Source organism: Chlorocebus sabaeus, chromosome 11 (genome assembly GCF_047675955.1).
Source record: "Chlorocebus sabaeus isolate Y175 chromosome 11, mChlSab1.0.hap1, whole genome shotgun sequence".
Lineage (NCBI taxonomy): Eukaryota > Metazoa > Chordata > Mammalia > Primates > Cercopithecidae > Chlorocebus > Chlorocebus sabaeus.
Window position 1 is genome coordinate 56,978,009 of NC_132914.1, and position 22,513 is coordinate 57,000,521.

General features: G+C 34.4%; 1 non-coding gene across 1 annotated transcript; it reads right to left on the reverse strand.

Moving 5' to 3' along the window:
* Nucleotides 1-19,629: 19,629 nt before the first annotated feature.
* Nucleotides 19,630-19,736, reverse strand: LOC119623982 (U6 spliceosomal RNA). The gene has a single exon (XR_005240083.1). It is a non-coding gene; the product is annotated as a U6 spliceosomal RNA (small nuclear RNA).
* Nucleotides 19,737-22,513: the final 2,777 nt, after the last annotated feature.

Genomic DNA, 22,513 nt, shown 5'->3' on the forward strand with positions numbered 1-22,513 from the left:
TTTGTAGGTCTCCAAGAACTTGTTTTATGAATCCATATGAATCTGGGTGCTGCTGTATTGGCTGCATATGTATTTATGATAGTTAGTTCTTTTGTTTCATTGATTCCTTTACCATTCTGTAATGTTCTTTTTTGTCTTTTTTGATCTTTATTGGTTTAAAGTCTGTTTTATCAGAGACTAGGATTGCAAACCCTGCTCTTTTTTGCTTTCCATTTGCTTGGTAAATATTCCTCCATTCCTTTATTTTGAGCCTATATGTGTCTTTGCACGTGAGACAGGTCTCCTGAATACGGCACACCGATGGGTCTTGACTCTGTCCAATTTGGCACTACTGCTCATCCTTAAGATCTGTTGACTACAACCATCATTGATCACCTTTTGTATACACACGTAGATTACAGATTTATTCTTTTAACAAAACCAACTCCAGATTTCATAAATAAAAGATTAAGAAAAATCCCCATTTATGTACCTCAAATTCAGTATGCATTTCCTGGCAGTAGATGTGGCCAATGTGTCTAATAATAAACAACTGGTATCTTTTTTTCCATATTTATTGATGGCTTCACAGTATTAAAAGAAACAGAGATCAGCAATGTACACAGTTATTTAAATAAATGAGCAATTCCTGGAGCTATTGAGCCTTTCACTTAAAAATATACTAACAGTTGATTTTTTTTACTTTCTCAACATTACCTTTGCATTAACCCTTGAATCAGAACACCAAATATAAACAACAAATTAAGAACATAATCTGTTAGATGAATGCTTCAAATGCAACTTTCTTTACTAATGACTCAAATTAAAGTGGTTACTCACTGTAGACAACTATTAACAACCTGCCAAGATAACTGTGCTTTTAAAAAATATATTTAAAATGGAATGGTAAAAAGACTGTACTATTAATAATTATATTTGAATGAAAATAAAAATATTAATAAATATAAATACTCATAAATTCAATTGAACATTATGTTATCCAAGGTATGGCGGGGGTAGGGGTTGTGAGAAGTGATCAAATCTTTAACATTCCCACAGAATAAGATCTCTGGAACTGATGGTTTCCTAAAATTGATACTGTTGTCTATAGTATTTGGTTGGTGCAAACATAATTGCGATTTTTGGCATTGAAAGTAATGGCAAAAACTGCAATTACGTTTGCACCAACCTAATAAATTGGGGATCTATATGACAAACCTTCACTAGTGAGATTGGGTTTGGTATCTTTTATTTATATCATGTCTTCTAATTTTTTTTTCATTTTTATCAAATTTCCTGAAACCAGTTATGAACTTGTTTCCTGACCCCTGTTTTTGTAATGTGGAATAAAGTAGTTTATTTAATCGAAGGTTTCTTTTATTTTCTTCATATAAAAGTTAATTTCTTTAAAGTATATGTAACTTCTCAAAAGTAAACAATCATTGTGCTTTCTAGGAAGACCCTACCTAGTATGGTAACTCCTCAGTTAACATTGTTGATAGGTTCTTGGAAAAAGTGACTTTAAGTAAAATGACCTATAATGAAACCAATTTTACCAGAGGCTAATTGATATAAACAATATTTAATTTCTGGCCAGGCGCAGTGGCTTACTCCCCTAATCCCAGCACTTTGGGAAGCCGAGGCAGGTGGATTGCTTGAGTCCAGGAGTCCGAGGCTACCGTGATCCCAGATTATGCTACTGCACTTCAGCCCAGGTGACAGAGTGAGACCTTGCCTCAAAAAATAAAAATAAAATAAAAATAAATTAGTTTCCTACGGCATACTTCTGGTCACAAAAACATCACCAAACTTCTAAATAAAGACCAAAAATATTTAAATATTAATCATATTAATCATTGAAATAAATGTACTAAATTATGCCAGTTCAGGGTTGTGGGTGGCTGGGGCCTATCTCAGCAGCTCAGGGATAAGGGCAGGAAAACATGCTGGACTGGATGCCATTCCCTGGCATGGCACTCATGCACACCCACACTCATACTGGAATGATGTGGACACACCAATGAGCCTAACATGAACAGCTTTGGGACGTGGGAAGAAACCAAAATGCTTGCAGATAACCCCAGCAGACAGGAGGAGAATGTAGACACTCCACACAGACTGTGGCTCTGGCTGGGAATCAATATTTTTTCTCATCACTGTTGTAACCAAACCATATTGACAAAATGACATTATTCAAAAACCATCTCTAAATTGGGATTTATTTCATAATATTGTTCTTTTTTTATGTGAAAAGGACTTGACAAAGTTATCTAGGCCTTCAGAATGTTCACACCTCTAGCTGTTCATCCTCGTTAAAGGAGAGAGGGGTAGAATAGCACTTATTTTTATTTCTGAATGGCTTGTCTTGGTTTAGAAGCAACATCAGAGCACAACATGAAGAGTTTGTGAAGTAGGGAATGGATATGAATTAAGTGGATTAAATCACATCCTATCATGGAAAGAGCATGAAATTTGGAGCCAGACAAACCTCCTAACTGCCACCTGCTGTCTAGGGGACTTTATGAATTTTACTTCTCTAAGAGCACAGAAATTATATAGAAAAAGAAGTAATGGAATTTATACTGAAAGATAATGGAAGTAAGGAGAAATATAACTGAGGAGTTGATATGTAAACAGAATTTACTACATGTCATATCATGTACATTATGAGAGAATTGTTAAATTCTCAAAGCAAAATTATGAGATAATTTCTCAAAGGGAAGTATGTGCAAAAGGAAATAGAACACATCCTGTTTTGATGGAATTACAATTAATTTTTAATAATCACTATGGCTTGGATGCAGAATTTAAGATGTAAAGGAGAAGGACAATTTAAACGAGGCTGTAGAAGTTGAAAGGAATCAGATTATCTTGGCTAAAAAACTAAGGAGTGAAAACCTATGGGGCAATAAGGATAGTGTTAAATATTTTGTAATCTTTAGTTTAGCATCTTCTATGCAAGGATCCATTCTCTTAACACGAAAAGATTAATTATTCTTATCTGTTAAAACATGGACCCTTATATTATTAAGTTACTCAGAAAATTATAGACCTAGATAATATTGCAGTTCTGAAGGTGGAAATACTATGTATTTCAGGGAGTGTCCTAAATGAATGCTTTCTTCAAAAACACCTAACTGATTTCCTGCTTGATATATTTCTATTTTAACTTGATGCCACTCATTTCTGCTCTCAATTATAGTAAATTTTATCTTCATCTAAGGTATTCATGGCAAAATTTAAAAGTGTGTCTGACATGGTGTATTTACTCCCTCCTCCTTAAATCAATTATTTTTAATTTTTGAGTTCTAGAGTACATGTGCAGGCGTGTTACCCAGGCAAACTTGGGTCATGGGGTTTTGTTGTACAGATTATTTCATCACCCAGGTGTTAATCCTAGTCCCCATTAGTTATCTTCCCTGATCCTTTCCCTCTTCACAGCCTCCATCCTCTAATATGTTCCATTGTGTGTTGTTCTCTTTGTGTTCATGTGTTTTCATAATTTAGCTCCCACTTGTAAGTGAAAACATATGCTATTTGGTTTTTTGTTCTTGCATTAGTTTGCTAAGGATAATGGCCTCCAGCTCCTTTCAAGTCTCTGAAAAGGACATGATCTCATTCTTTTTATGGTTGCATAGTATTCCATGATGTATATGTACCACATTTTCTTTATCCAGTCTATCACTGATGGGCAATTATGTTGACTCCATGTCTTTGCTATTGTAAATAGTGTTGCAATGAGCATAATATGTGCCTGTGTCTTGATGATAGAATGATTTATTTTCTTTTCGGTATATACCCAGTAATGAGACTGCTGGGTCGCATGGTATTTCTGTCTTTAGATCTTTGAGGAATTGCCACACTGTCTCCCACAGTGGTTGAACTAATTTACATTTCCACCAACAGTGTATAAACATTCAGTTTTTTTTTCTCCACAACCTCACCAGCACCTGTCATTTTTTGGCTTTTTGATAATACCCATTCTCACTGGTGTGAGGTGGTATCTCATTGTGGTCTTGATTTACATTTCTATAATGATCAGTGATGAGCTTTTTTTTTCCATATGATTGTTGGCTACATGCACATCTTCTTTTGAAAAGCATCTTTTCATGTCCTTTGACCACTTTTTTATGGGGTTGTTCATTTTTTTCTTGTAAATGTGTTTAAATTCCTTATAGACGCAGAATAAATTTTTTCTCCCATTCTATAGGTTGTCTGTTTACTCTGTTGATGATTTCTTTAGCTGTGCAGAAGCTCTTTAGTTTAATTAGATACTATTTGCCAATTTTGCTTTTGTTGCAATTGCTTTTGGCATCTTCGTCATGAAATCTTTTCTCGTGCCTACATTCTGAATGATATTGCGTAGGTTGTCTTCCAGTGTTTTAATAACTTTAGATTTTACATTTAAGTCTTTAATCCACGTCGAGTTAATTTTTGTATACAGTGTAAGGAAGGGGCCCAGTTTTAACCTTCTGCATACGGCCAGCCAGTTATCCCAGCACCACTTATTGAATAGGGAATCCTTTCCCCATTGCTTGTTTTTTTTTTTGTCAGGTTTATCAAATATCAGATAGCTGTAGATGTGGGAACTTATTTCTAGATTCTCTATTGTGTTACATTGGTCTACGTGTCTGTTTTGGTATCAGTGCCATGTTATTTTGGTTACTGTAGCCCTGTATTAGAGTTTGAAGTTGGGCAGCATGATGCCTTCAGCTTTGTTCTTTTTGCTTAGAATAGCTTTGGCTATCTGGACTCCTTTTGGTTCTGTATGAATTTTAAAATAGTTTTTTTTTAGTTCTGTGAAGAGTGTCAATGGTAGTTTAATAGGCATAGCATTTAATCTATAAATTGCTTCAGGCAGTATGGCCATTTTAACGATATTGATTCTTCCTATCCATAAGCATGAAACATTTTCCATTTGTTTGTGTCATCTCTGATTTCTTTGAGCAGTACAAATCAATTTCTGGACTTGGTTTGGTCCTCCTTTGACTTTATTGACTCTCACAGTCTCCTTTGATAGATATGCATCATCTTCCTACCCCTAAACATTGGAATTCTTTAAGACTCCAGTGCATTCCTCTTCTGTGCTTTAAACTCAAAGCTAGGTGATCATATCTAATTGATACTACTGGCCTCAGCTTCTCTCCTGATCTCCAACTCTTATATTCAACTGCTTACTCAATTCCTCCACCTGAATATCTAGAAGATATGACAAACCTACCCATTCCAAAAAAAAAACTTATTTTTTTCTATTTCTTCTCTCTCCAAACATGCTCCTCTTCCAGTCTTTATTAGGTCACAAATAAACCTCACCATTACTCAGAAAATGTTAACAACAGTTTTTCAGTTATATTTTACATATTTTACAATTTCTCAGATGCTCTCTATATATTCCATTTGAATACAGTTGTCCCTCAGTATCTGCAGAGAATTGGTTGCAGAACCCTTCCATACCAAAAAATTTGCAGATGCTCAATTCCATGATATAAAGTGTCATAATATTTCCATATAACCTACAGCAAATCCTTCTGTATAATTTAAATGGCCTCTAGGTTACTTATAATACCTAATAAAACGTAAATAGTTGTTATACTGTATTATTTTTTAAATTTTATATTACTTTTATTGTGATATTGTATACACACACACACATTTTAACATTTTCCATTTGTGGTTGAATCCACAGTTGCAGAAACAGCAGGCGCAGAGAACTGACTGTATGTAGTAAATGAAATCACTTATCTCCACTTCCGTTGCTACCATCCCAATCTAAGCCAAGTCTTTTTTGCCCAGATCATTTAAATTGCTTCCAAATCTGCTTCTACATGTACCTTCCTAGAAGCAGTTCATGCAGCATCCTGAACAATGTTATTGACATATATAAATGATTCTATTAGTCTCTTGCTCAGAAGTCTTCCTAAGACACTTAAAATAATCCAGAATTCTTACTGTAACCTTCAAAGCCCTAGGTATAAGGTTTCCTGTCTCTCACTCTGGTCTCTTTGTCTCCCTTCCACACTTGTTTACTCCATTCTAGTGAAACCATACTTTCTTCTGCTTCTCAAAGACATGCATTTTCACCTCAGGGCCCTGCACTTGTTTCCTTTTGCCCCAAATATTCTTAATACAGGTAATCGCATAGTTTATTTCTTCCTTTCACTGTTCTCAAGTCAAACATTCCCTCTAAAGAGAGTCCTTTTGTTGTTGACTTTACTTAAGATAGCCCATTCTTGTCTTATTTTCTCATTCAGTTTATATTTCTATATATTGCCTATCACTAACATTGCATTATTTAATTTGTTAATTACCTGATAGTTTCACAAAATGTAAGCTTCCTAAGGCCAATTTACCTTAGTTATTATGAATTCTCTCTAGCATCAATATTTCTAGGCCTATAGCAGGTAGTTATTATTTGGTAAATGAATTATTAAAGGGGAAGAAAATATGATCATTTTGATCTCCTCAAAGTAAGCTAGATGACAATTTCTAAACCATTATTCATCACTGCACTGAGTTCATCTCAGTTCATCTCAGTGCAGTGATGAATAATGAGATCAATAGAACAAAAGTGAGAGTTCAGGACCAGAACTGAACATATATGGCAACTTGAGTTATGTCAGAGGTGGCACCATTGATTGTTGTAAAAAGGATATACTCTTCAATAAATATATTAAGACAATTGGTTATCCAGAGGAAAAAAATTAAAATAGAGTCTCTAACTTCCATTCTATAAAAAAAGTAAATTGTAGAGAGAATTCATGCAAAGCTCAATAATATTTAAAAATATATACAGGACTATAGAAATATATCATTATGACCTGAGAGTAGAAGTGGATTTATTTCATGAGACACAAAGAGCAAAAACCATAAGAGAAAAGATTGACATATTTACCTAGAATCATAATGCAAAACTTCTTTCACCAAAATAATACCATAAAACATAAAAAAAAAATGACAGATCAAGAAACGATTTGCCACACCTATAATTTAGAAATGATTAGCGAGGTAGAAGATGAAAAAACTTCTATATTATGTAGGCATATAATAAGGGGGAAAAAAGAGCAACATTCACATACTAGTGATAGAGGCAGGAGGCAGACAAATGCCTAGGCAGATAAATAAGAGTTCCTGGAGAATCTCCAACCTGCCCCACTAGTGTTTGTACCAGATGTGTTTTTGCAGATAACAAAACCCTCACAGCCTCTTGCCTGGGCATGCCTGCAATGGACTGGAGGCCCACATGCACTGTGGGAGTGGGGTGGAGCCAGCAGGAATTTACACCTTATCCATGGGAGGATACCCTGTTCATCTCGTGTGTGGTGGCTTGGTATTTGATCTGTGAGGTGGGATCTTGCTGGCAGGATCCCTCTCTCTGCTGAGAGCTCCCTTTTTGCTTAATAAATTCTGCCCTCCTCACCATGCCTCAATGTGACTGTGTGTCTAATTATTCCTAGTCATGAGACAAGAACCTGGATTTAGCTGAATCAAGGAGCAAAAATCCTTCATCAATAGCAATTTACAGAAGAAACCAGCCTGTTTAATTAATAGAAGATAGTCAGTGACACTTATAATGAAGAGAATAAAATAAAGATCTATGTATCATTAAATGTTTTTGCTTACTTCTCTCAATCTAAAACAAAGTAAACAAAAACATTTAAGAATATAGACAATATTATTAAAGTAAACTTAAAAACATATTAAACTACATCCTAAAATAAAATATCAAGTTCCCATCAAACATTGACCAAATATTAGTTCCTAAAGGACACTTTCTTACATTCCAACTACTGAAATAGCAAGGACAACTGCATTCTGTGACAAATGTGCAAGAAAACTAGGGATAAACAACCAGGATGAAAAAACTCAAAATCCAACCACATCAATTTAAAATAAGAAATTTGTTTTTTATTTCACAAATTAGATCAAGGGGAAAGCATAAATTAAAGCATTGCTGGGAATTAATGGTAATTTCAAACATTAGCTATAAATTAAAACACTGTATTTTTATTGAGAGCTTTTAGTAGCAGAGTCTGTGCAAAAAGGAAAATGCAAACAGATAAGAAATGTAGGAATTCATAAATTGCATATGGTATCTTAAATAAGAAAAAATTCATGAAAAGTAAGTCAATGAAAAGAATAAATAAATAGTTATACAGAAACTGGTGATCAAGAATGCCATCAAACTATATAACCAACACATACAAGTTTGCTTCCTTGAAAAGAAAAGTAGAGCAGTAAGTAACATAATGTAAAATAAAGGTGTGAAGCCCAAATGCACATAATTTATACTAAAAAAAGGAGAAAAAACATCAAACTTTTGTAAGACATAAAAATAAGTAAAAGAAGAGCACTTTGATTAAATTTATGCAATCCTTGATTTGTCTTTTTCTCAGAAAATATAAATTAGGCAAATTGACTTCAGGTTAAATAAACAGACCAACTTTTTGGTTAGAAAATAAGAAAGGTTCTGTTTATATGCTGGATTATGTTTATTGATTTGCGAATGTTGAACCAGCCTTGCATCCCAGGGATGAAGCCCACTTGATCATGGTGGATAAGCTTTTTGATGTGCTGCTGAATCCGGTTTGCCAGTATTTTATTGAGGATTTTTGCATCGATGTTCATCAGGGATATTGGTCTAAAATTCTCTTTTTTTGTTGTGTCTCTGCCAGGCTTTGGTATCAGGATGATGTTGGCCTCATAAAATGAGTTAGGGAGGATTCCCTCTTTTTCTATTGATTGGAATAGTTTCAGAAGGAATGGTACCAGCTCCTCCTTGTACCTCTGGTAGAATTCAGCTGTGAATCCATCTGGTCCTGGACTTTTTTTGGTTGGTAGGCTATTAATTATTGCCTCAATTTCAGAGCCTACTATTGGTCTATTCAGGGATTCAACTTCTTCCTGGTTTAGTCTTGGAAGAGTGTAAGTGTCCAGGAAATTATCCATTTCTTCTAGATTTTCCAGTTTATTTGCGTAGAGGTGTTTATAGTATTCTCTGATGGTAGTTTGTATTTCTGTGGGGTCGGTGGTGATATCCCCTTTATCATTTTTAATTGCGTCGATTTGATTCTTCTCTCTTTTCTTCTTTATTAGTCTTGCTAGTGGTCTGTCAATTTTGTTGATCTTTTCAAAAAACCAACTCCTGGATTCATTGATTTTTTGGAGGGTTTTTTGTGTCTCTATCTCCTTCAGTTCTGCTCTGATCTTAGTTATTTCTTGCCTTCTGCTAGCTTTCGAATGTGTTTGCTCTTGCTTCTCTAGTTCTTTTAATTGTGATGTTAGAGTGTCAATTTTAGATCTTTCCTGCTTTCTCTTGTGGGCATTTAGTGCTATAAATTTCCCTCTACACACTGCTTTAAATGTGTCCCAGATATTTTGGTATGTTGTATCTTTGTTCTCATTGGTTTCAAAGAACATCATTATTTCTGCCTTCATTTCGTTATGTACCCAGTAGTCATTCAGGAGCAGGTTGTTCAGTTTCCATGTAGTTGAGCGGTTTTGATTGAGTTTCTTAGTCCTGAGTTCTAATTTGATTGCACTGTGGTCTGAGAGACAGTTTGTTATAATTTCTGTTCTTGTACATTTGCTGAGGAGTGCTTTACTTCCGATTACGTGGTCAATTTTGGAGTAAGTACGATGTGGTGCTGAGAAGAATGTATATTCTGTTGATTTGGGGTGGAGAGTTCTATAGATGTCTATTAGGTCTGCTTGCTGCAGAGATGAGTTCAATTCCTGGATATCCTTGTTAACTTTCTGTCTCGTTGATCTGTCTAATGTTGACAGTGGAGTGTTGAAGTCTCCCATTATTATTGTATGGGAGTCTAAGTCTCTTTGTAAGTCTCTAAGGACTTGCTTTATGAATCTGGGTGCTCCTGTATTGGGTGCATATATATTTAGGATAGTTAGCTCTTCCTGTTGAATTGATCCCTTTACCATTATGTAATGTCCTTCTTTGTCTCTTTTGATCTTTGATGGTTTAAAGTCTGTTTTATCAGAGACTAGTATTGCAACCCCCGCTTTTTTGTGTTCTCCATTTGCTTGGTAAATCTTCCTCCATCCCTTTATTTTGAGCCTATGTATGTCTCTGCGTGTGAGATGGGTCTCCTGAATACAGCAGACTGATGGGTCTTGACTCTTTATCCAGTTTGCCAGTCTGTGTCTTTTAATTGGAGCATTTAGTCCATTTACATTTAAGGTTAAGATTGTTATGTGTGAACTTGATCCTGCCATGATGATATTAACTGGTTATTTTGCTCGTTATTTGATGCAGTTTCTTCCTAGCCTTGATGGTCTTTACATTTTGGCATGTTTTTGCAATGGCTGGTACCGGTTGTTCCTTTCCATGTTTAGTGCTTCCTTCAGGGTCGCTTGTAAGGCAGGCCTAGTGGTGACAAAATCTCTAAGCATTTGCTTATCTGTAAAGGATTTTATTTCTCCTTCACTTATGAAACTTAGTTTGGCTGGATATAAAATTCTGGGTTTAAAATTCATTATCTCAATAGATGCAGAAAAGGCTTTTGACAAAATTCAACAGCCCTTCATGCTAAAAACGCTCAATAAATTCGGTATTGATGGAACGTACCTCAAAATAATAAGAGCTATTTATGACAAACCCACAGCCAATATCATACTGAATGGGCAAAAACTGGAAAAATTCCCTTTGAAAACTGGCACAAGACAAGGATGCCCTCTCTCACCACTCCTATTCAACATAGTGTTGGAAGTTCTGGCTAGGGCAATCAGGCAAGAGAAAGAAATCAAGGGGATTCAGTTAGGAAAAGAAGAAGTCAAATTGTCCCTGTTTGCAGATGACATGATTGTATATTTAGAAAACCCCATTGTCTCAGCCCAAAATCTCCTTAAGCTGATCAGCAACTTCAGCAAAGTCTCAGGATACAAAATTAATGTGGAAAAATCACAAGCATTCTTATACACCAGTGACAGTCAAACAGAGAGCCAAATCAGGAATGAACTTCCATTCACAATTGCTTCAAAGAGAATAAAATACCTAGGAATCCAACTTACAAGGGATGTAAAGGACCTCTTCAAGGAGAACTACAAACCACTGCTCAGTGAAATCAAAGAGGACACAAACAAATGGAAGAACATACCATGCTCATGGATAGGAAGAATCAATATCGTGAAAATGGCCATACTGCCCAAGGTAATTTATAGATTCAATGCCATCCCCATCAAGCTACCAATGAGCTTCTTCACAGAATTGGAAAAAACTGCTTTAAAGTTCATATGGAACCAAAAAAGAGCCCGCATCTCCAAGACAATCCTAAGTCAAAAGAACAAAGCTGGAGGCATCACGCTACCTGACTTCAAACTATACTACAAGGCTACAGTAACCAAAACAGCATGGTACTGGTACCAAAACAGAGATATAGACCAATGGAACAGAACAGAGTCCTCAGAAATAATACCACACATCTACAGCCATCTGATCTTTGACAAACCTGAGAGAAACAAGAAATGGGGAAAGGATTCCCTATTTAATAAATGGTACTGGGAAAACTGGCTAGCCATAAGTAGAAAGCTGAAACTGGATCCTTTCCTTACTCCTTATACGAAAATTAATTCAAGATGGATTAGAGACTTAAATGTTAGACCTAATACCATAAAAATCCTAGAGGAAAACCTAGGTAGTACCATTCAGGACATAGGCATGGGCAAAGACTTCATGTCTAAAACACCAAAAGCAACGGCAGCAAAAGCCAAAATTGACAAATGGGATCTCATTAAACTAAAGAGCTTCTGCACAGCAAAAGAATCTACCATCAGAGTGAGCAGGCAACCTACAGAATGGGAGAAAATTTTTGCAATCTACTCATCTGACAAAGGGCTAATATCCAGAACCTACAAAGAACTCAAACAAATTTACAAGAGAAAAACAAACAACCCCATCCAAAAGTGGGCAAAGGATATGAACAGACATTTCTCAAAAGAAGACATTCATACAGCCAACAGACACATGAAAAAATGCTCATCATCACTGGCCATCAGAGAAATGCAAATCAAAACCACAATGAGATACCATCTCACACCAGTTAGAATGGCGATCATTAAAAAGTCAGGAAACAACAGGTGCTGGAGAGGATGTGGAGAAATAGGAACACTTTTACACTGTTGGTGGGAGTGTAAACTAGTTCAACCATTATGGAAAACAGTATGGCGATTCCTCAAGGATCTAGAACTAGATGTACCATATGACCCAGCCATCCCATTACTGGGTATATACCCAAAGGATTATAAATTATGCTGCTATAAGGACACATGCACATGTATGTTTATTGCAGCACTATTCACAATAGCAAAGACTTGGAATCAACCCAAATGTCCATCAGTGACAGATTGGATTAAGAAAATGTGGCACATATACACCATGGAATACTATGCAGCCATAAAAAAGGATGAGTTTGTGTCCTTTGTAGGGACATGGATGCAGCTGGAAACCATCATTCTTAGCAAACTATCACAAGAACAGAAAACCAAACACCGCATGTTCTCACTCGTAGGTGGGAACTGAACAATGAGATCACTTGGACTCGGGAAGGGGAACATCACACACCGGGGCCTATCATGGGGAGGGGGGAGGGGGGAGGGATTGCATTGGGAGTTATACCTGATGTAAATGACGAGTTGATGGGTGCAGCACACCAACATGGCACAAGTATACATATGTAGCAAACCTGCACGTTGTGCACATGTACCCTACAACTTGAAGTTTAATAATAATAAATAAATTTAAAAAAATAAATAAATAAATTAAGGTGAAACACAAGCAATTAAAAAAAAAAAAAAAAAGAAAATAAGAAAGGTTGTCAAACAGCTGTCCTTTGCCCTCTCCAAATATATACACATACAGAGCACTAGGGCATTTTTTCTCTGGTGAATTCTACTAAGCCTTCAAAAACATAAAATTCTTATATTATTAATACCAGTGTTCTCAAACTTACCAGTCATCTGGAGATGTTATTAAAATACAGATTCTGATTCCATTGATTTGGGTGGGATGTATGATTCTAGTAAGCTCCCAGGTGATGCTGATGCTGTTAGTTAACAAGCCACATGTTGAATTGTAGTGGTTTAAATTGTTTCATAACCTGGAGAAAGCAAGCTTCCAAACATGTTTTACAAAGTGTACTCTAAAATTGATATTAAAAGCTTATAAATATATTCCCTAAAAGACAATTACAAAACAGTTTCTGTTATAAGTATTGATGGTATTAATACTAAGGCAAAATAAAATATTTACAGATAGAATCGAGTTGGTTATTAAAAGAAACACACGACACGATCCAATAGTGTGGTTCTACTAAAGCCCCATGGTTTGGTGTTAGCAAAGACATTAATAAAATCTATAATATTACTAGGTGAAATGAGAAAAACTAATCATTTTCATAGATGCTGAAAAAACATTTGATGAAACTCACCACATGTTACTTATTTTTAAAAGTCTAGGTAAACTTAAAATTACAGATTAAAACTGAATGATAAAATTAAAAAATAGGTTCATTAAAATTAGAAACAAAGCAAGGATTTTCACTATCACCGTACTTATTGTATATTGGGTTTAGATGACTGTGAAATTAGGCAAGACAATATCAGATACTTCAAAAGAGAAGGAAAAATGTACCATTTTATGTGGTTGATGTAAATATAATACAACTGGAAAACCTGAGAAAATTAATTGAAAATCACTAGACCTTTAGTTTATGATAAAGTTTGCATTTCAAATCAGTAGAGGAAATATTTCAATAGTTGTGTTGGGATTACTTGCAGAGTATATCAAGGGGAAAACAGAGCCTAATCCTTACTTTACCTTGAGCAAGAAAAAATGCTAGATAGAAAAAAAGTGTAAATGTAAAATTAACAACAAAAAGCCAAGAATTACTACCTCAACACCCCCAAAGCAAAAAAATATTTATACACACATGTAAACAAACCTAAAAGTAGCAGGAGAAAAAGCTGGACTTCTTTTTCTGTGTCATAACTCTTTTATGCATTTCAGAAAACAGAGAAGCTGCTGAGAAAAAAATTGAATTATTTGACCAGTTAGAAAGTCAAAACTCTTGAATAGTAAAAGTATCTTCAAAAAAAATCAAAAGACATGGAAACTGAACATATTTGTAACAAAAACAAATCTTGTAATGCCATATTGACAAAGATTAAAAGATTATATAACAAAGGATGACCATCTTGCAAATAGATTGTGCTACAATCATATAATGTTACATGATTACTGCCATTACAAGAATGCAACATATTTATATGTGCTGCTATGAAAATATCCACAGAATACTGTATTTGTCCCAGCAGGTAGAAACAAATACCCAAGTTGAATCTGGAATAATTTGTAATCAAAGGAAGAGAACCTAGAGGGGAGATGTTTTGAAAGTAGAATCAGCAAAGTAAAGGAAGAAGTAAAAAAATTCTGAAATTTTTCAGCCTCAGTGACAGGGATATTTATTATTATTATTATTAAAACCTGAAAGAAAAGCTTATTGTTATTAGAGGTAATATAAAAACAGTGTCAGGTTTTGACAAAATCTGAGTATTTTGGAGCCAGACTTTGATTCTCACGCTGTTACTTACAACTGTGCGACCTTATACAGGTTATTATTTTTTCCTTTGTACCTCTTTTGCTCATCTTTGAAAGAGGGTAAGTATTCACAGAATTGTTTGATTTACAGCTCTAAGGATTAAAATAGTTAATATTATAAAAGTGCAAAGAAGAGTGCCTTGCTTATAGTATATGTTAAGTATCTATTAGCTATTAATATTAAAACAAATTATAGGTTGCTGAGTATGAAATACTACTTGAGCATTTAGGTCCCGAGGTACAGAAGACAGAAATTGTGGGCTAGGCTGGACGCAGTGGCTCATACCTGTAATCTCAGCACTTTGGAAGGACAAGGCAGGTGGATCACTTGAGCCCAGCAGTTTGAGAACAGCCTGGGCAACATAGCAAAACCCTGCCTCTACAAAAACAAACAAACAAACAAAAAAAACAAAGACAAAAATTAGCCGGGCATGGCAGCATGCACCAGTAGTTCCGATTCTCTCTCAAAAAAGAAGAAAGAAAAAGAAAAGAAAAGAAAAAAAAAGGAAAGGAAAAGAAGAGAAGAGAAAAGAAGAGAAGAGAAAAGAAAAGGAAAAGAAGAGAAGAGAAAAGAAAAGAAAAAAGAAAAGAAAAGAAAAGAAAAGAAAAGAAAAGAAAAGAAAAGAAAAGAAAAGAAAAGAAAAGAAAAGAAATGGTAGGCTAGATCTTGGCATACAGACCAGAGTAATAGACAGATATGTCTGCCTAGATTGAGGAGTTTCTCAGGATGGCTAACTCTCAGGGCAAAAACAAAGTTACCCTATCATTACTTGGAGTGAGGAGAGAGACAGTGCTCAGCACCAAGGTAGATTTTCTAGACTGAAGCAACTTATGGAATCTCACAAGTTGATGTTGTTTCAGCCTCCTTTCAGAAGACATTCTCTAATAACAGAAGGCACTTGCCAAATCATCTTCTAGGGAGAATGAAGGGGGAATGACGGTCTTGGGGTAAGATTCCAAAACTTAGTTGTGCAATTTCCTCATACTGGAATTGTGTCCCCTTGTATTAGTCAGGGCTATCCAGAGAAATAGAACCAGCAGGAATATCTAGATATATTAAGAGGAGGGTTGTGGTGGGAATTGGCTTACATGACTATGGAGGCTAAGATGTCTCATGATACGTTGTCTGCAAGCTGGAGATCCAGGAGAGCTAGTGGTGTAAGTCCAAAGGCTCAAGAACAAGGAGCTTTTATACCCAAGGGCAGGAGAAAATGTTAGTACCAGCTCAGTTAAGAAAGAGCTTGCACTTCCTCTGCCTTATCTGATCAGGTCCCGCTACAGATCGGATGATTGGATGGTGCCCACTCAGATCTGATAAAGGTGGATCTTGTTTGCTCAATCTGCTGATTCAAACGCTAATCCGTCCTGGAAACACCTTTCACAGACACACCCTGTAATTGTATTTTATCAGCTATCTGGGCATCCCTTATCCCAGTCTGTTGACACACACACACAAATTAACCATCATTGACTTGATTGAATGATCAGGCCTTTAGTAACTAAGTAGACAGTTGTTGATTTTACTTCTGTGTTAATTGGTCTAAATGCATCCTTGAGAATTATTAAACATATTAATTTTTTAAATGCAATATTCTTTAAACTCTTAGAATATTTGAGAAAGAAGCAACTTAATTAAAAATCAGCATTTGCGATTACGAATGTGCTGTTCTTCCTGTCCGTGGAGTTTTTAAACACTGCCTCTTCCATCCAAGTTACACAAGCCTCACTCAGTTCTTGAAACCTCTCAAGAATTGCTGTTTATTTCTTTAAGGTGTTCCCCAACCAGGATCCCACAAGGTGAATTTTGTCTCTGTTAGACCAGCCCAAATAAACCACAATAATTTACTCTAGTCAATATTCCATGATGGGTCATCAAATAAATGAAGAAGGTGACAGAAGGTTATATATATATTCTTGACCAAGACTATTTGAAATTTCCCATCTCATGGAAAGTTCTTCTTTTCCATCAGTCTAGTGAGTGTGTGGTGTAGTTTACCTTCTATGCCCAAGTACACACAGAACTTAGTTGAGGGAAACTAGATAAAATTATAAAGTTTACCAAAATATTGGTGCCAGGAGGCAGAGGGTGAGGTAATCATTCCAACTTAGTCTCTATTTTATATCACTTCAGTTATCTGAGGAGAAACATCATAGAAATTTTTTCCATACAAAGCTCAAGGTGACTCTGTGCTGCAGGTTATTATATTTTAATCTCCAGATTAGATGCTTGAATCCAATACAATCTGAAAAAATTTATATGTACAATGTTTAAAAGAATTGATAAGAAAGTTTATGTTTAGGTGAAGTTGAAAAAGGTCAACAGAATTGTGCTTCAGTGTGCTAAACTTAATATATATGCACAAAAGAATGGCAACAGAAATGTTATTTTTCCCACAAAATGTTTATTTATTATTTTACACCCAAGGGGGAAAGTCCTCAATTTGAAATTGTCAGTAGTGTCATTTACTATTAATAGGTTCACACCATACTCCTAGATTAACTTTCAAACATATTTTCTGACAAATTGTAGTCTGATACTGATGACCTAGTTTCAGCAGTGAATAGCTGCCACTCAAATTTCTCAAGAGAAGAAAAAATTCATATTTAAAAATACAGAATTTCTCAGTACAGTATAACAAAAATGTTTATGGAGAGACCCATGTAAATTATCATCATTTTTGGAGACAGCAATCTCTTAATACAAATTGAATCACCAATAGTGCACTCATATTGTGACATTATCAAAGCATGCAAGATAGAATATTTCATGCATTGAAGAAGATACCATATTTCAATGTATATAGCAAACATTAATGGATAATAGCTTAGTATAAACCAGGCTGATATGGAGCAAATAGTTCTCTTAAAAAAAAAAAAAAAAAAAAAAAACTGATGTGAAAGGAAGCAGTGAAGCAACAAAAGTTGATAATTCTTCATAAGGCAATTTAGTGTGATAAGAATTGGCGTTCTTTTCATCGCAAAAATGCTTATAAAAGAAGTAATAATTGTGGAAGCATGATAATTTACTGCAATAAGCTGAATAAAATGCTTAAAATTCAAAAATAGAATTTACCCCAAAGAACTTGAGATTAAAAATGAAAAACTACTCAGAATATACATATTTACACTTATCTCTTGTAGAGCATATGTTTCCTTCCAAGCTATGTAAGGATTTACCATTTGCCATGTTTTCACAGATTAAATATTGTTAAATGCTCCAAGGCACAGTTCATAGCTACTTTCAAGATTAAAACTAATAAAAAATCTGTTTTAAATACATTCTTATTATTTGACACTTTAGTGGGTCTAAATCATATAAAGACTGTCAATTTTATTTCTCTATACTTCAATACTACAAATGTTAGTGTATTGAATATTAATATGATCAATTGCAAAACATCTAATTCAATTATATGTCCCTTTAATTCTATACTAGATACTTTAACAAAGTTGGTAGAGATATTAAAGTCTTGAGTATTCTTTTTACCTCACTTTTCCTTTTCTATGTACAATTATGTGTTTATGTTTTTATCATTTTTTTGCTTTTTCCCACTATTCCTTATAAAAGCAAACAATAATTATAAAATATATAGGGTCCTCTGTGTATAAGTTTAATCTTTTTTTCTGCATCTTAATAGTAATAATACTACATTTGGAATTCAGGGTATAATATCTTAAGTGGTATGTCTATACAATTTCCTTAAGGTAATTATATTGTAAAATTATAATACATGCATTGTTACCACAAACTACAAACAGGCCAAACTGTATTCTGGTTTGTTTATGCTTATTTTAATAATCTTGCAATACATTATTTTCATGTACAAATTATTTTTGCTTGGCCTGTCTGAGCTGATATTAAGATATATAGTATATGTTTATGCTAAAAATAAGAAACTCAACCCTTAAAAATACGTCCACTACACCAAAACTCAAAATCACTTTTACAGAAACCTATCAATTAATGGGCTTATATCTAAACATCCAATATAAGACATCAAGTATTTAATAAGTTAGGATTATATAATTTGACTCAATAGACTCATGTTATATAGATATTGTATAGATAATTCTCTGAGATTTTTCATGTTTCTTGTAATGGACTCATCTGCTTAACAGTGTTCTGGGTTACAATTATTGTGTTCATGTTGTATATGGAAGAACAGACCCAGAATTACTTTATGAGAGAAATCATACTCTTATTTCTTGAAAGCCCTCCATTCAGCTATGTAAAGAATTTTGAAGTCTGAGTAAGCTCTTGAATGAACTACAGAAGATAGCCACCTTCTTACTGCTGCCCTATTCCCCAACTCAGCTTTTAGCTGGGTTCCAGTTTCTTATCTTACAATAAAAATACAACTAGTGCTTACCTCATAGAATTATCGTGTTGATCAGATAAAATATTTAAAGCACTGTATGCCAGCCAGTATGTAGCATTCAGTAAATTCTCAATAAATATTAACTGTTTAGATAACTGCATATTAACATAGTAAAAGCTCAAAGAAGTCCTTTAGTAAAGACATTTACTTTGCTTAACTTTATCTCAATATTTCCTTGTCTTATTAGAGTCTATTTACAACCCACTATTGACTTTGGAAACAGGCTATTTGATAGGTATGGTGCCTGCCTGGCCACATTGTTTTGCTCTTTTCAGGTGTGCGTGCGTGTGTGTGTGTGTGTGTGTGTGTGTGTGCGTGAGAGAGACAGAGAGAGAGAGAAAGAAAGAGAAAGATAGAGAGAATTGTCATTTGCCATTATGCCACTGGCCAAGTTGAAACATATTTTACAAAAACATAACTTCATACTTCCTATTTTAGATAATGAAGAGTTCAATTTGGTGACATTGCTCCCTACATTATACACTGTGTCCTCCTTATAGGAATCCTCTGCATTAATTGTCCCTCTATATCAGGTCAATGAAAAGCAATACTCTCTTTATGAGGTAACTTTTTAAAATAATTTTTAATAGACTACTAACTATAAGCAAATAATTTAGAGTCTACATAGCAAAGTATAATTTAGAGTCTACATAGCAAAGTGGTTTTTTTGTTGTTTTTTTTTTTCTTTTTTGTGTCATCCTTGCACAGGGGCCATGCTAATTGTCTCTGTATCATTAAAATTTTAGTGTATGTACTGCTGAAACAAGCATGCAAAGTGATTTTTTAATATACTTTTAACATCTATACTACTCAGAATAAAAATAACATTTTATTCCTAGTTTCTAGCAGAGCCTCTGGCAACTAGTAGGAAACCATTAAGTGCTTTCCTAATAAAATAATAAAAGCAGTTAACGATCACCATGTTTATTTCATCTAGATGATTATGTTTGTAGTTATAATGCAAATATTCTAAGAAAATTATCTATATTGTTTAAAAACAGCAGGTTGTATCATAATATACACTTCAGGTGGCCTATGAAAATCCACTCTCTACCACGCTGCTCTCCACCACCTGACCTCATCCCAAAATGTCTTGACTTTATTCAGGTTTCTCTCCTTCTTTGCACTCAAAGAATTCGACCCATCCCTGGTAGCAGAAAGTGAATCCTGATTTGTCTCAGCTAACAGATGGAGGTTCCATTGTACCACCCAATAATCTTAAAATATGGGAATAGTTCGTAGTTCTGGCCAATTGTATAAGAAGAAAAATATATTGGGGGAACACTTGGAAAATTTTCTTCACTTTTTAAAATCAAAATACAAAAAGAGTTAATCTCCTTTGCTGGTGGTCATCATTGCCACGTCTGAGTGTTATGTCTGGAACACTGGGTAAGTCGAAGAGCAAAGTCAGTAAGTGTGGGGATTGGCGGTAGAGCAGAGACACAGGAATAAACTAAATTGTTCATTTTCTTTTCACGTCACTGGAATAACCAATCCTGAATTTGTCCTTTCCTGTTATTTTCTGAGTTTCTTAATTAGTGAATTAGTACATTTTCAAATAAAACCCAATTAAGGCTATTGAAACTGTGATTTTCTGTCACTTGTAGTTGGAGCATCCTAACTGCCATACTCATCTGGCTCCCAACACTTTTACTTGGAATTTTAAATCACCAAATCTACTTTTTGTGTGTTAAACTTGTTAGGTGTGATACTTTTATTTTCCTCTTATTTCACTAAGATTACAGATGCTAGACAACCCTTCTCTCAGATTCATTGGCATTTTGTTAAATTGAATTTCTTTTGCCTATCCTGAGAAATGTTAATCTGAATAGAAATGCTCTATATTTAAACAGAAACACTTATTAAAGGTACACTTCTAGAATACATAAATGTGTGGAAACTTTAGAAATGGTGAACACTTTTCCCTGATAAATGTCTCACTATTTTTGATTCATGGTGATTTTGTTTTCTTCCACATATATTAAAAACAGAACATTTTATTCTCATACTTTGGCAAATCTCAAGTAAACACTCCAGGATTAGCAAACTGATTGCAATTGAGGTATTCTTTACAAATATCTTTAATTGCACACTTCAAAACTAAGTCCTCCTGGGCTTGAAATTTCTCTCAAAAGAATTGATCATGTAGAGTTTAGTAGGATGGGCAAGCGCTTGCATTACTCTTGATTCCTCATCGTGATATTTGTATGTCTCGGTATTTTGAATCTGAACATCCTGCTGGAATCTGTCTTTATCTTTCTGTTTGCGAAACTTACTAAATAAGATAGAGGCTATTTCTCTGTAGGAAAAAATAAGACAAAGGCAATGAATTCTGAATTCTGTCTTTATCTTGTAATATATCCTTCCCATTAAGAAAAATCCATTATGTCAAATATTAAGTATACTGACACCTGAAATAAAAATTTTTATTGGTCTAGTTTAGGGATTTGAGAAAAGAAAAAAGCTCATCCACCAGAAAATTCTAAACTGGTAGCATTTTTATTCAATTGTGACACGATTAATTTTTTATCCATGCTAAACCTCTTCTTCCACCAATTTCTATTTGTGAATTCAAATGAGTGTCAATAGACTGAAGCGTATTTATATGGCCTCCTTTTAATTACCAATTTCACACACAGATAGGCAATTGATGAAAAGTAGAGACAATGTCTTTAAATAAAGACAGAAGAAAACTTTGTACTTAAGTAACTATGGGAATTACTAATTCAGTCAGCAAATAAAAATCTGAGTCACCATTAGGATCTGATGCAATTTTTTTCTGTGCAGTTATTGATATGTGTGTATTTACTTATTGCTAAACATAGTTTCTTTAGAAGTTGGTCAACTACTTTAGAAAGAAAACCTGCACATTCTCAGGGAGCCTATGCTATAAAATCCATCAATTATAATTTTTCTCCCAATAAAATGTTAGAATTCCAAAAAAATACATTCATAAGAATTTTTTAACCATATTTCTTGAAGCATAAACTTCTGGAGTTTACAAATAGATTTTTGTTTCACCAACAGTCTTGCAAAAGCAATAATAGTATGCAAAATGTAAATGCATCCTCATGGCAAAGGGTTTGTGTTCAAAGTAATTTTGTAAACAAAGCCTAAACAAAGTTATACTACAGAACTTCTACTGTAGGACTTCTCCGAGCTTTTAAATTGATAGCGCTTATTGTACATATCAAAAAGAGGATAACAGAGATAGTATTTTTCATACTTGTTTCATCTTGGAATCCTACTGGTCACATGCAGGCACGTGTGTGTGTGGCGGGGAGTGTGTGTTGTTAGGCATCCATCACTGTGTTTCAAGACATCATGTAAGACACAACTTAGGAAAATAAGAAAAAGTATCAAGATGAGTGTCTTTAGTTTATTCTCACAACTTTGGGGAAACTTGAGTTGATTAAATAATGATGAAATATATAAAGTTTACTTAATAGGGTACATTTTACATGGGTATTTTATTGATTTAAATATTGCTATAAACTTTGACTCTATACAATATTTATAAATGTTTAGTAATTTTTTTCATATTAAA